Source organism: Setaria viridis, chromosome 1 (assembly GCF_005286985.2).
Source record: "Setaria viridis chromosome 1, Setaria_viridis_v4.0, whole genome shotgun sequence".
NCBI lineage: Eukaryota > Viridiplantae > Streptophyta > Magnoliopsida > Poales > Poaceae > Setaria > Setaria viridis.
Window position 1 is genome coordinate 1,185,673 of NC_048263.2, and position 12,652 is coordinate 1,198,324.

Genomic DNA, 12,652 nt, shown 5'->3' on the forward strand with positions numbered 1-12,652 from the left:
CCACCTGAGTACGAACCAAGCCCACCTAGGACTCGCAGGCATCTAGATGAAGATGATCCCGAATACAATCCAACTGCGGATCATCAGGTACCTGCATGCACATCATATACTAGCTAGTGATATGTTTGTTGTTTACATGAAGATGATAAACTCCAGCTATTGTTTTCTCTATAGAACGATGACCAATCCCCGGTTCATTCACCGCCGCTACATCGTAGAACATCAACTCTGCAGAAAGGGGAGGTAGCTTCCTCTGCACCACAGCCTTCGGCTACAACTCCTTCCAGTAGTGCTCCAAAAAAGCAATGTGGGAAAAGAAGCTGAAACCAGATCCCTGAGAAAGGTACTCTCATCATAGAAATGCTTGGCTCCAAGGATGAGCCCATATTACCTGAGGGGATAGCTACTAGGTTTCGGAACATATGTGGAGCTATTATCAGGGACAAATTGCAGATCTGGATCATGACTAGTAACTGGAAGAATGTGCCTACCACTATGAAGAATGTTTTGTGGGCCAAATTGAAAGAAAAGTTCACTTTTCCTGAAGGTCAAGAGGAATCCGCAAGAGTCTTTTGGAGATGTTTTAGGAATTAGAGGTCTATTCTTAATACAAAATATGTAAATAAAGGCAAGAATGCTTGGGACGACTTCGGTAGGATTCCTCCAGAAATGTGGGAGGAGTTCGTACAATAGAAAAACACGCTGGAAGCAAAAGCCTTGAGCAAAGAAAATACAAGGAAGACTATGAAAGCCGCCGAGAACCCCATCACTTGGGTGCGGGAGGGTACGCGGCCAAGATCGCTAAATAGAGGAGAAAGGAAGAAGAACGGAGGTTAGCTAGTTTACCGGATTTGTTTGAAGGCTTGGATGAGTGTAGCAGGAATTGGGTGCTAGCTCGAATTCCGGTATTCACACCCGACGGCAAGGTTACATTCAAACGCCCAAGAACAATGGAAATTTACGAGAGGTTGGAACAGCTCGCCGAGATGCAAATGAAGGGTATTTTCAAGCCGGATAGGGAGATAGACCAGATAACCACCGCAATCAAAACCACGGAGCACTCTAGGCGTGTTCGACGGATGTCATCAACATTGCCTTAGGGTAAAGCATTCCAGAATGACCAACGAAGCTACAGAAAGCGGGACCGTTATAAGAAAGACCTTGAGGAGAAGATGAGAGCAATCGCCAAGCAGGAGCTGATTGAGTTCTTCACCTCCCAGCAAGCACAAGCGATGACCAACCTGACAGCATCCGATGCTCAACGACAGGTAGAACCACCCCTACAGCTTGCCAACAAAGGATACGTTGCTCCGAGTAGTGCTGGCTCCATTGCAAACATGAGGTATCCCGTAGATGAAATAAAAGTGGATACACACTACTAGGGATTCCATGTCTAGTACTGGTTGGGAACCCTCCTCTAGTATCGGTTCTCCAACCGGTACTGGCAATTTGGTACTAGAGGCAGGGCCTTTAGTACCGGTTGAAATAACCGGTACTAATGGGTATTAAAAAATTTAAAAAACAAAATCCCCCTACCCGCCGGCCCCGCACCCCCGCCGCCCGCCGCCGGCCCGCCCGCTCGCTCCACCCCGCCTCTACCTCTGCCCCACCGCATCCGCCTCACCTCCGTCATGTTGTCGCTGCCGCCGCCTCTACCCCGCCCCGCCTCCGTCTCTGCCCTGCCGCATCCACCCCGCCCCTCCACGCCGTCGCTCCACCCCGCCGCTACTCCTCACCACCGGTGAGGGCCAAGTGGAGGGGGGAAGGGAGGGGAGGTAGAAGAGGAGGAGACCGTGTACCGGATAAGGAGCAGCGCGGGGAGGGGTCCATACGGGAGATTTAGTACCGGGTGGGGTTCCCACCTGGTACTAATGTGTCTTAGGGCCTTTAGTACTAATGTGTCCACCCGGTACTAAAGGGGGGGGGTTACGGGAGCCCCCTCGGGGACTATCCGTTAGGCTCGGTACTAATGCTATGCAGGTTGGTGATACCTTATGGAAGGAAACAAAATAAGTTTCGAGAGGTCGCAACTGGCATGGCAGTAACGGATCATGTGTTCCCAAAGGAACCCTTGCCAGAATACGCCTGGGTCCAAGTTGTTACTGTGTTGGATGAGTCGTGCGAGCTTGACATCCCTACTGACGAGGGGATTGAGGTTCTCGGTGATGCGATGAACCAGTACATTCTGTGGCATCACCGAGATATCATTCTGAGTATTAATGCATCACTAGAAACCTCACAGCCAAGCCAAGATGAACCCATGCTACAGTCAAATGTTGACACGGCGCAGCTGACGCAGTCACATGTGCAAGTAGCTACCAATGAGGGCGGGCAGCCGACTCAGTCACATGTGCAGGGAGCTACCAATGAGGGTGAGCAGCCAATGGCGCTATCACCTGTTCTAGAAGGTCTCACTAAGGAGGAATGGACATCACTACTCCAAGGTGATGAACGGGTAGATGATGTACCAGTTATTGATCCAACATCGTCGAGGCCACCACCTCCACCTCCCCAGAGGCCAGCGGTACCTCGTATGGTCAGGACATATGATAATAAGGATCCATCGACACAAGTTGACAAGGTCTTAAACATAATGAAGAACAAGGCTTCATCTTCCGGTGAGAAATCTGTACCTTGCGGCGCCTCTCGGTGAAAGGAAATAGATGAAGGCCTCAATTTCTTTGCGTCAGATGAAGTCCCAAATAAATATAAGCATGGCAAACCATTCTTGTATTGGTGGAATCTGCTGAAGGGCCCATGGGAACTCAATAAGCTGCATGGATGGATCATGGATGCAATGAAGTAAGGCATTCTAGCAATCACCGCGGGTATCCCAAAAAAGATTTTCCTTGGCGCTCTCGATTACGAGATTGTGATCGATTTCAAAGATTTGCACAGACTTTACCATCATCAACACCTCGATGTCTAGCTCATTCAAACACAGTGCTTGTAAGTCCACATGTACCGCATACACGAGTTTTACGTACATACGTATATATTTAATATGTCTAGTACCTGAGCAACTACCTATTTTGTAGGATGCAATGGAAAGAGGAAGAATTGATGAACGGCAGGTACTAGGTAGCGTACCTTGACCCAGCATGAATTAGCGAGCCAGAGCACAAGTTCAAATTGAATGAAAGGGTCAAAGCAGAAATGGAAGCAGCACAGACACAAGCGGAGAAAAATGCTATAAAGGAAAAAGCCCACAAAGATGAAATGCACAAAGTGCCCGTGTACATTGCAAGAGTAATAAGGAAAAAGGCTCACAAGAATCAGATCATGGGGGCTTACAATTTTCAGTAAGCTAGCTAGTTTAAATTACTATATAAGTGCTAATTAATGCCATCTATAATATAAATTATTCTAATATAATGCAGAGAACACTGGATTTGCATCATGATTTACCCCAAGCAAGGATTTGGAATGATCCTTGACTCAGCCAGATTTACCAAAGATAGTAACAAGGACTTCCTAGGCATTGTACAAAAGTAAGATATTCCATGGCAGTACTTAAATGGATGTTGAGATTCTATGCACCTAAGTTGTATTACTAACTCTTATCTTTATATCTTCAAAGTGTGCACAGGCTTTACGTAATGAAAGGCGGGGAATGCCCTGAAAACAGGAAGAAAGCGATGAAAATAATAACACATAGATGGGTAAGAACATAAAAACTTGGTTTCTTTTCATGTAATGTAGACTTGTCATTTATAACAACTCATCATTTTTGATTTGATTGCAGTGCCACAGGCAACCTCCCGATACTGCGCATGCGGATATTACGTGTGCGATTTTCTCAGAAACAATGGGAGGTACCGGACGAACCCCGAAGACGTAAGTCTCTTATACATTGCCATGTGCTAAATTCCTAATGGTAATACATCCTAATCTTCATTTATTGCATATCTGCAAATGCCTAGGATCGACACTCGCGATGCGGCGCTCGAAGGCCAAGGCATCGTCAACATTTGTAGGGACATGACGAGGTTCATCCAACGGGAGATTTGTCATGAGGAAGGAGAATTCTTTGATCCAAATGGCGTGTTGGCGGCGGACGAATGCACACGTCTTCGTAGATGGACGAAGTCGTAGATGGACGAATAGCTCTATTCCAATTATTGAATTATCTGAATTATTTATTATTCAAGTTTGTTGAATAATGTGAATTATCTATTATGTACGATGCAGTTTTTAATAATATGAATTATTTATTATTTAAGTTTGTTGTTATGTGGTTGGAGATACATATTAAAATTTGGCGGCTAAAAACTGGCGAAAAATAGAAATTATAAATAAACCACGGGAAATAATATATAGGGTGGGAAAATAAATATTTCTAGTAGGTGGGCACAGACAGCCTCTATGCTGGCAGGTAGCTAACGTCGCCCGCCAGCACAGAGCGGTCTGTGCTGGCTCAAAGTTGCTGGCGGGTGCTTGGCCCGCTAGCACAAAGCTCTTTTAGCCGCCAGCACAAATCGTTTGTGGCGTAGTGATAGCAATATGAGTTAAAAAAAAGGCATGTGCTTTGTATATGACAGGAATAAAAGGTTTCAACAAGAAAAAAGAGAAAAAGGGGGTTAAGACCGAGCATACCCATAGCAATCATTCTATTTGCATTGTGGTTCCTATATGCATCTTTCATCTTCTATGGAAGCAAGGAAGCACATGTGGCAATAGGTATTTAGTTGGTACAAATTTATTTTAATTCAATGCAAGAAAAACAAACTTTCAATTCATATTTACGTAATTTTGTTTACTTTATTCATTTAGTTTCAATGTGCAGTTACACGAAGCGCCAGAATAGCACGTGTCACGACAAAAAACAAAAGGCCATGGGGTTTGTATATGGTAAAATTTTGTTATTTACCTTTGCTCGAAGATATTTGGTTTGAAGGATCGGATGATATTCTATTTTAAGTGCAATGGCCAATCATGAGTTCATACGATAAATTCTGATGAGCTAATTCTGATGTGGAAATGCGCGGGAACGCACATGCTCGCAGTGCTTCATCTGCCGAACCGTACGCGCCTGCCTGCCTGCTTGCCGTGGATTGACCGGCCGGCCGGCGGCTCTGCGCTGCCTCCAGCTTCTCGGCAAGCCGGCGGCCGACAAAACCAGTTGACTTGGATCGGCCGAGCGTGTGAGGTACGGGTGCGCGTGGTGTGCGTGTGGACACGCCGTAGCTATTGGCGTTGACTTTGGGTTTCTTGTCGGGTTGTGTACTCTTCTCTGACGGACATGAAACCCAAAGATGCACAGATAAGAGCGAGGCTCCGGCAACAATTAAAATTGAGGCCAACTTGTGTCTCAGTGGCTCTACTCGCAAATCATTTTCTAGACATATAATACTCTTTTCTTCCCGAGAAAATAAGAAGAAAAGGAGGAAAAGTGAGTTGCGTTGTGGGCTTGTAGCGAGGGATTGAAAGAGGAGACAAAGAGACTGTAAAATCAAAGGGCAATAGGAAAAGCGTGTCGCCCTTCGTGTTATATAAGTGCTCAATTGGCACAAGATTTACATGAGCAACAACTTAGAGAGCCGGCCAAGAGTTCTAATTATAACATCTATCTACATTAAATTCTAGAACCCTTGGCCGATACTTATCACAAGTGAATAGTGATAGAGAGGCACAGAAGAACAGGCAGCAAATAAGCTACCTCCGTCATATATTTAGAATTTGGAAACTAGTTCTAAAATTTTATTTACTATTATAGAATTTGGGAGCTTTTTCTGTAAATTTAATGAAAGCTACAAAATTGAACTCGGGAAAAATTTGAAGTAACTACAGTTCGAGACAGACAGCAGTTGGCATTTTATCCTGGCTCCACAGTCAGTCCATACATCCCCGTGCCTGCTAAAGAGCCTTTTTTAGCTGTGATGATAGAGCGAAAGGCACATTTTTCACCGGTTATTCACAGGCAAGACTACGTCAAATCGCACTGACGGGAGGACGATGTGGACGCCAACACAAAAACAAGCAAAATGTTGCGTCCAGCGAAGCGACAGCCCGGGACGACGCAGCAGCACCCGGCTGCGATTTTCTTTATTCTAATTACCTGTCGCTCTGTCTCCGGTATAGCTCGTGCGTCGTGTAGCCAGGGCAGCCATCGACGCAAACACACCGTGCTCTCCGTCGCTTCATCTCACACTCACCTAATGCACTTGGATTAACACGTTAATACACATACACATGTGTCGCGACACAGAACCGTGGGACCTACCTACGGAGCCCAACGGACGATGGCGACGCTCTTTTTCTTATATAGGTTGTGATCTTGTGAGTGATGGATGCATTATTGTCGTGTGAAAAAAATGTTAACGTGAGATAGCGCTTTGTTTGCCTGGGCGAAAATGACCGTGGGGTTGCTGCCAAAACGTAGTCATCGCTGAGAAGGACGAGGGCGTGCTGCGTGCATTGCCTTAGATTACCGGAACGATGATGGCTGGTGTTCCACCTACCTCCACTTTTTCAGTACCATACCCGAGCACTTGCGTCTCTCCAGTACTCGAATTTGTGACTGTTTAATTTTCATCCTAATTTGTGGTAACGCGATTCGAGCATTTCGATCTATCTCTCTGGCAATCGAATTTGTGGCTGCCTAATTTGTGCTAACGTGGTTAGTCGTCGACTTTGGTGAGATCTAGCATGAGTCACGAAGGCCCAAGGCCTAGCGAGTTCTTAGCATGAGGGCGGTTAAGGAGCTAGGGATTCCAGATACATGCTCTTGTGAGCTCCCCTTAGATAGCGGAACTCATGGACGAAGAAAAACGTGGGATGTTGGATCACGATCCAACGGACGATAGATACTTTTTTAGTCATGAATGATGGATGCATTATTGTCGTGTGAAGAAATGTTAACGTGAGATAGCGCATTATTTGCCTGGGCGAAAATGACCGTGGGATTGCTGCCAAGACGTAGCCATCGATGAGGACGAGGCGTGCATTGCCTTAGATTAGCCGAGTGATGATGGCGGGTGTTCCCTCTCCCTCCTCTTTTCCGTTTCGGAAATGCTACTGTTCATTTTAGCTTATATACATCAAAGAAATATATATTTAGAAAAATCAAAACGAATAGTAATTTGAGATTGAGAGAGTATACAGTACCGTGCCCGAGCATTTCTAGGCTCACGGCACTCGAATTTATGGCTGCCTTATTTATTCTCATCCCAATTTGCTCTCGCGCCGCGACTGTCCCTTGGGATTGATGATGCTCCAGTGAGCTCCCTCTAGATCCCGGAACACTTGGGAGGAAGATGAAGGGGTGGAGAAGAAGCACGTTGGATGTTGGATCTTAATCCATTGGCCACGCACCTAGGGCTGCATATGGAAGCAGTATTCAAACCGCGTAATAGCGATAAGCCCACTACTGAAAAACTAAGCATTGATCCTACCTTTTAGTACCGGTTAGTTTTTGACCCGGTACTAATATGAGTATTAGTACCGGGTCTAACAGCTAGTTCCCCAAGAACCTCCCGTGACCTCCTTTGAGGGATATGGGTACCCCATAGGTCCCCACCGATCAACATACTGGCCGGACCTGACAAGTGGGCCCTCCCGACCAGTGCGTGCGGGCTGAGGATATGAAGTTACTTGGAGTACACGTCAAGGCAATTAGACAGTTCAAATTTGCCCGGATATCGTGGGACGCGTGTTGTAATCCAACTTAGATTACCTCCCATGTAACAACCAAGTAGATTAAGTTCAAACCGACTTGTAACTCTTGATCGTCAGCCTATAGAAGGCGGCTAAGGGAGCCTGCCGAGGCATCAGATCAATCTTGAGCAATACAATCCAACATACAGGACGTAGGGTATTACTCTCCGGAGATCCGAACCTGTCTAAAACCCTCGTGTCCCCTTCGTGTTCTCATGATCACCTTCGAATTCTTGGTTTTGCAATCACCCTCATCTACAAATCAACCACTTAAGCAACTTCCTGGTAGACTGTCGGGCTTATAAATTCGACAGTTGGCGCGCCAGATAGGGGTAGTTGCAAGATCCTCTTAGCGACCTTGATGGCATCCCACCCCGACGTAGTCTTCCCCAAGAGCACGAAGGACTTCCTCACGCTCGCCCACCTACCTGCGCCGCACCTGGTTTTCATCTTCATCGACATCTGATCCAAGATCGGAACTCTAAGATGCTACGGCGATTCGATCTACTCCGCGCGAGCGTGTCTCGTCGTGTTGTTATCTTGGTTACCGAGGCGAATTCATCAGCATTTATCACCGCATCCTGATCGAGGTCTCATAGCTGCTTTAGGCCTTGTTTAGTTCCCCCTTTTCCCAACTTTGGCACTATGCAAAAAGAAGATTTCCCATCACATGAAACTTGCGGTACATGCATGGAGTACTAAATGTAGACGAAATCAAAAACTAATTACACAGTTTTGTTGTACTTTGCGAGACGAATCTTTTGAGCCTAATTAGTCAATGTTTGGACAATAATTCATAAATACAAACGAAATACTACAGTTGCGCATTTATGGCAAAATGCAAACTTTGTCACTCCCAATTTGGGAACTAAACAGGTCCACAGGCGTGGTGTTCGAGACGGAACAGAGTTCCGTATTCTGGTCGGAGACACCGACCGTGTAAGCTGCCGCCGAGTTTTGGATTGTCGCTGACGATTTGGCTCCAAAGCTGCATCATACAAGGCTGCAGATTCATTTGTCAAGTCGGGACACATCAACGTGTGATGCAAGCATGCATGCATGTATACGCGTGTGTGCTCCCTCTACAAGAAAAGCCATGCAGACAAGTCCGAAAGAAATTTCAGATCGGATAACGCGTGACATGATGCACTTCTTCCTTTTCTTTTATTTAAAAAAATCATATTTGTTTGTTCGTTCATTCATTCAGTTAACAAGGATTATATCAATCTCGATGTTTTGCATGTCGTACGTCTACGTCATCCTGATGCATCGAGTGCAGAGGTGACAAGCACCTACGATCATCCAGCGAGGTACCTAACGACTCCAATAGGCGGACGGCTCAGGCACCCCCAATTCATGGAACATCGAGCACCTACGGCGCTTCTACCTTCAGGATTTAAAAGCTACATTCTGTTTTTTTTCCTTTGTTATTGAAAAAATAAAACCTCCGATGTTCTTTGCGTACCTACTGCCTTACTGTTCCTTTTCCCGAGCTGTTCCTGACGCTCGGGGGGTTATCCGACCTGTTCAACAGCCCGCTTGCTCTCAAGCTCGGGGACTTCCCCCAAAGCGCCGACCTCCGGGTCACGCTTTCTCCTTCTCCCCCTCTCGAGGCTATACGACTAACTCGTGTGGTCGGCGTTCTAGCTCGCGAAGCCTAGACAACCTTGCATTCATCCCTCCAACAAGCTCGAGATCCGCTCTCAGCAAGACGATAGTCAAACAAGGCTAGGCACTTAGCAGCCACAGGCCTCAGCTGCACGTTGTCCTGTCGTATGTGCCAAGGGAGGGATAGAGCATCTTTTTCTCAAACCGCATATGATTAAGTTCATTACATCACATATTTCATTACACAGATTGATACACCGCAAGATTTATTTTACAGGTCCCGACTCGGCGTACTCTGACGACTCGTCCAGCTCCCAGGCTCCGGGGCTGGGCGCCATTGACGAATCGGCGTGCCTCCCGTCGCCTGGCCAATCTCTCTAGCTTGGGGTGGGAGGTGACTCAGCATGCTTTGATGACTTGTCCGGCTCCCAAGCTCAGGGGCTGGGCGCCGCCGCTGACTCGGTGTGCCTCCCGTCGCCTAGCCGACCTCCCTGGCTCGGGGCGGGAGGCGACTCGGCGTACTTTGATGACTCATCCGGCTCCCAGGCTCGGGGTTGTGCGCCGCCGCCGACTTGGCGTGCCTCCCATCACCCGGCCGACCTCTCTAGCTTGGGGCGGGAGGTGCCTTGGCGTACTTCGATGACTCGTCCGGCTCCCAAGCTCGGAGGCTGGGCGCCGCCGCCGACTCGGCATGCCTCCCATCGCCTGGCCGATCTCTCTGGCTCAGGGCGGGAGGCAACTCGGTGTACTTTGATGACTCGTCCGGCTCCCAAGCTTGGGGGCTGGGCACCGACAACGACTCGGCGTGCCTCCTGTCGCCCGGTCGACCTCTTTGGCTCGGGGCGGGCGGCGACTCAGCGTACCCTGATGACTCGTCCGGCTCCCAGGCTCGGGGGCTGGGCGCTGCCAACAACTCAGCGTGCCTCCCGTCACCCAGATGACCTCTCTAGCTCGGGCCAAGAGGCGACTCAACGTGCTTCCACAACTCGTCCGGCTCCCACGCTCAAGGGCTGGGCACCTACTTCAGGTTGGCGTGCCTCTGTGGCTCCGCCAGTCCTCGACCTCGGGGGCTGGACGCCTAATTCTGATTGGTGTGCCTCTGTGGTTTCACCTATCCTTGTGCTCGGGCACTTGGACTTGCTTCTAGGATCAACTTTTTCTTCTTTGACCATTTTACCGATTATTCTAGTCGCTTCAATACTCGGGAGCTACTCCTACGGAGCGTGTCTTGCGACACCCTCCGTAACATTCGCTTCGACCTGCTGGATGCCAGCATCCATCAACTCGGCACTTGTCTTCGCTCTACGTGTTGGCTCTGAGCTCACTTGGATTTTCTTCTTTTTTAAGCATTGCGTAGCCTCTCCGTCACCATGATGCCGTCATAGCTTCAGCCAACCTCATTTCAAGCATCGCTGTGATGACCTCAAGTTCCTGTTCACCTACACATCGCTCGGGGGCTTGAGGGATGGGTACCCCATGGGTCCCCACTGACCAGGGCGTGCGGGTTGAGGACATGAAGTTACTTGGAGTACACGTCAAGGCAACAAGACGATCCAAATCTACCCGGATATCGTGGAACGCGTATTGTAGTCCGACTCAGATTACTTTCCATGTAACTACCAAGTAGATTAGATTCAAATCGACTTGTAACTCTAGGTTGTCAACCTATATAAGGCGGTCAAGGGCACCCCCTAAGGGTATCCCAACAATCCAACAACATATCAGATCAATCTTGAGCAATACAATCCAACATACAGGATGTAGGGTATTACTTTCCGGAGGTCCAAATCTGTCTAAAACCCTTATGTCCCCTTCGTATTCTCGTGATCACCTTCGAGTTCTTGATTTCGCAATCCCCCTCACCTACAAATCAACCACTTGGGTAACCCTGTGGTGGACTGTCAGGCTTATAAATCCAACACCCTTTAGTACGGGTTGGGAGCTCCAACCGGTAATAAAAGTCACCCATTAGTACCGAGTGGAGCCTCCACCTGGTACTAATGTGCCTGAGAGCCTTTAGTACCGGGTGGAAGCTCCACCCCGTAGGTACTAATGGATGACCTTTAGTACCAGTTGGAGCTCCCAATTGGTACTAAAGGGGGTGACCTTTCTCTGAAAACTTTCAAGTCCGGCACCCTCCCCACCCCCACCCCCCCCCCGGCCCACCCACCCCCATCCGCGGCCCTCCCTCAGTCCCTCCTCCCCCAAGACTTATCCGCTCGCTCCCTCCCCATCCGCTCCCCTCCACCTCCCTCTCTCCTCCTGCATCTCCCTCCCCACAGGAGCTCCCTCTCTCCCTCTCCCACCGGACCTTCCTCTCTCGCTGTCCCTTTCCTCCCCCCTTCACTTGCCTCTCACTCATGGCAGTGAGGAGAAACGGCGAGGCACGAGGCTGCAGCGGCGTGCGTGTAGCTATGGCGCGCGTGTAGATGCGGCGGCGACGGGTGGATGCGGTGGCGACGGTGATCCCCCTCCCTCCCTCCCTCTCTCTCTCTCTCTCTCTCTCTCTCTCTCTCTCTCTCCCTCTCTGATCCAAGGGCGGATCCAGCCAGTGTGGCCGGGCTCCAGCGGGTCATGCTGCCGAGGCGTGCGGCGGCGCGAGGCTAGGGCATGCGGCAAGTGTGGCCGCGGTGGGGAGCGTCTCCAGCAAGGGGCCAAGCGGCTGGTAGGGGCGTGGGGCCCAAGGGAAGCGATGGGGGCAATGGCGGCGGCCGGTGGGATGCAGCTCGCCCCACGGCGGCGGGGTGCGGCTCGGGCGGGATTTCTTTTTTTATTTTTTAATACTCCTTTAGTACCGGTTATTTACCCGATACTAAAGGCCCCCCGTTTAGTACCGAAGTAGCAGTGCCGGTTACACAACTGGTACTAAGGGGGCTTAGGAATCGGTACCGAAGGCGCTTTCCCAGCAGAAGCCTATCATCGAGAACATGTACATAAGCCATCATCAGCTTACGATTTTGCAAAAGCAATGTCATTTGTGTACGGCCTAGATCTTAGGCACAACACTACACCACTAGGAGCATTCGTCATTGACGTTAGTACTAACGCGCAAAATTAGTACCGTGTAGAAATTTTCGATCCTCGAAGGCCTTTTAGTACTGGTCAATAACACCGCCTAGTATTAAATATCACCATTTAGTACCGATTGGTGTTATGACCCAGTACTAAAAGGCATGGACCATTTAGTACTGGGCAATAACACCAGTACCCCGTGGAGTACCATTTAGTACCTCTTTTCCTTGGTGATGCGGTAGATGTAATGCTAGGGTGTGTTTGGTTTGGGGATCGAACTGGGTTAGAATGGGTCAGACCCAGTAGGGGAGGTGTTTGGTTGAAAAGCGAGTGGGTTGGATTCATCCCAATAAGGGAATATTCCCTTTAGATGCGG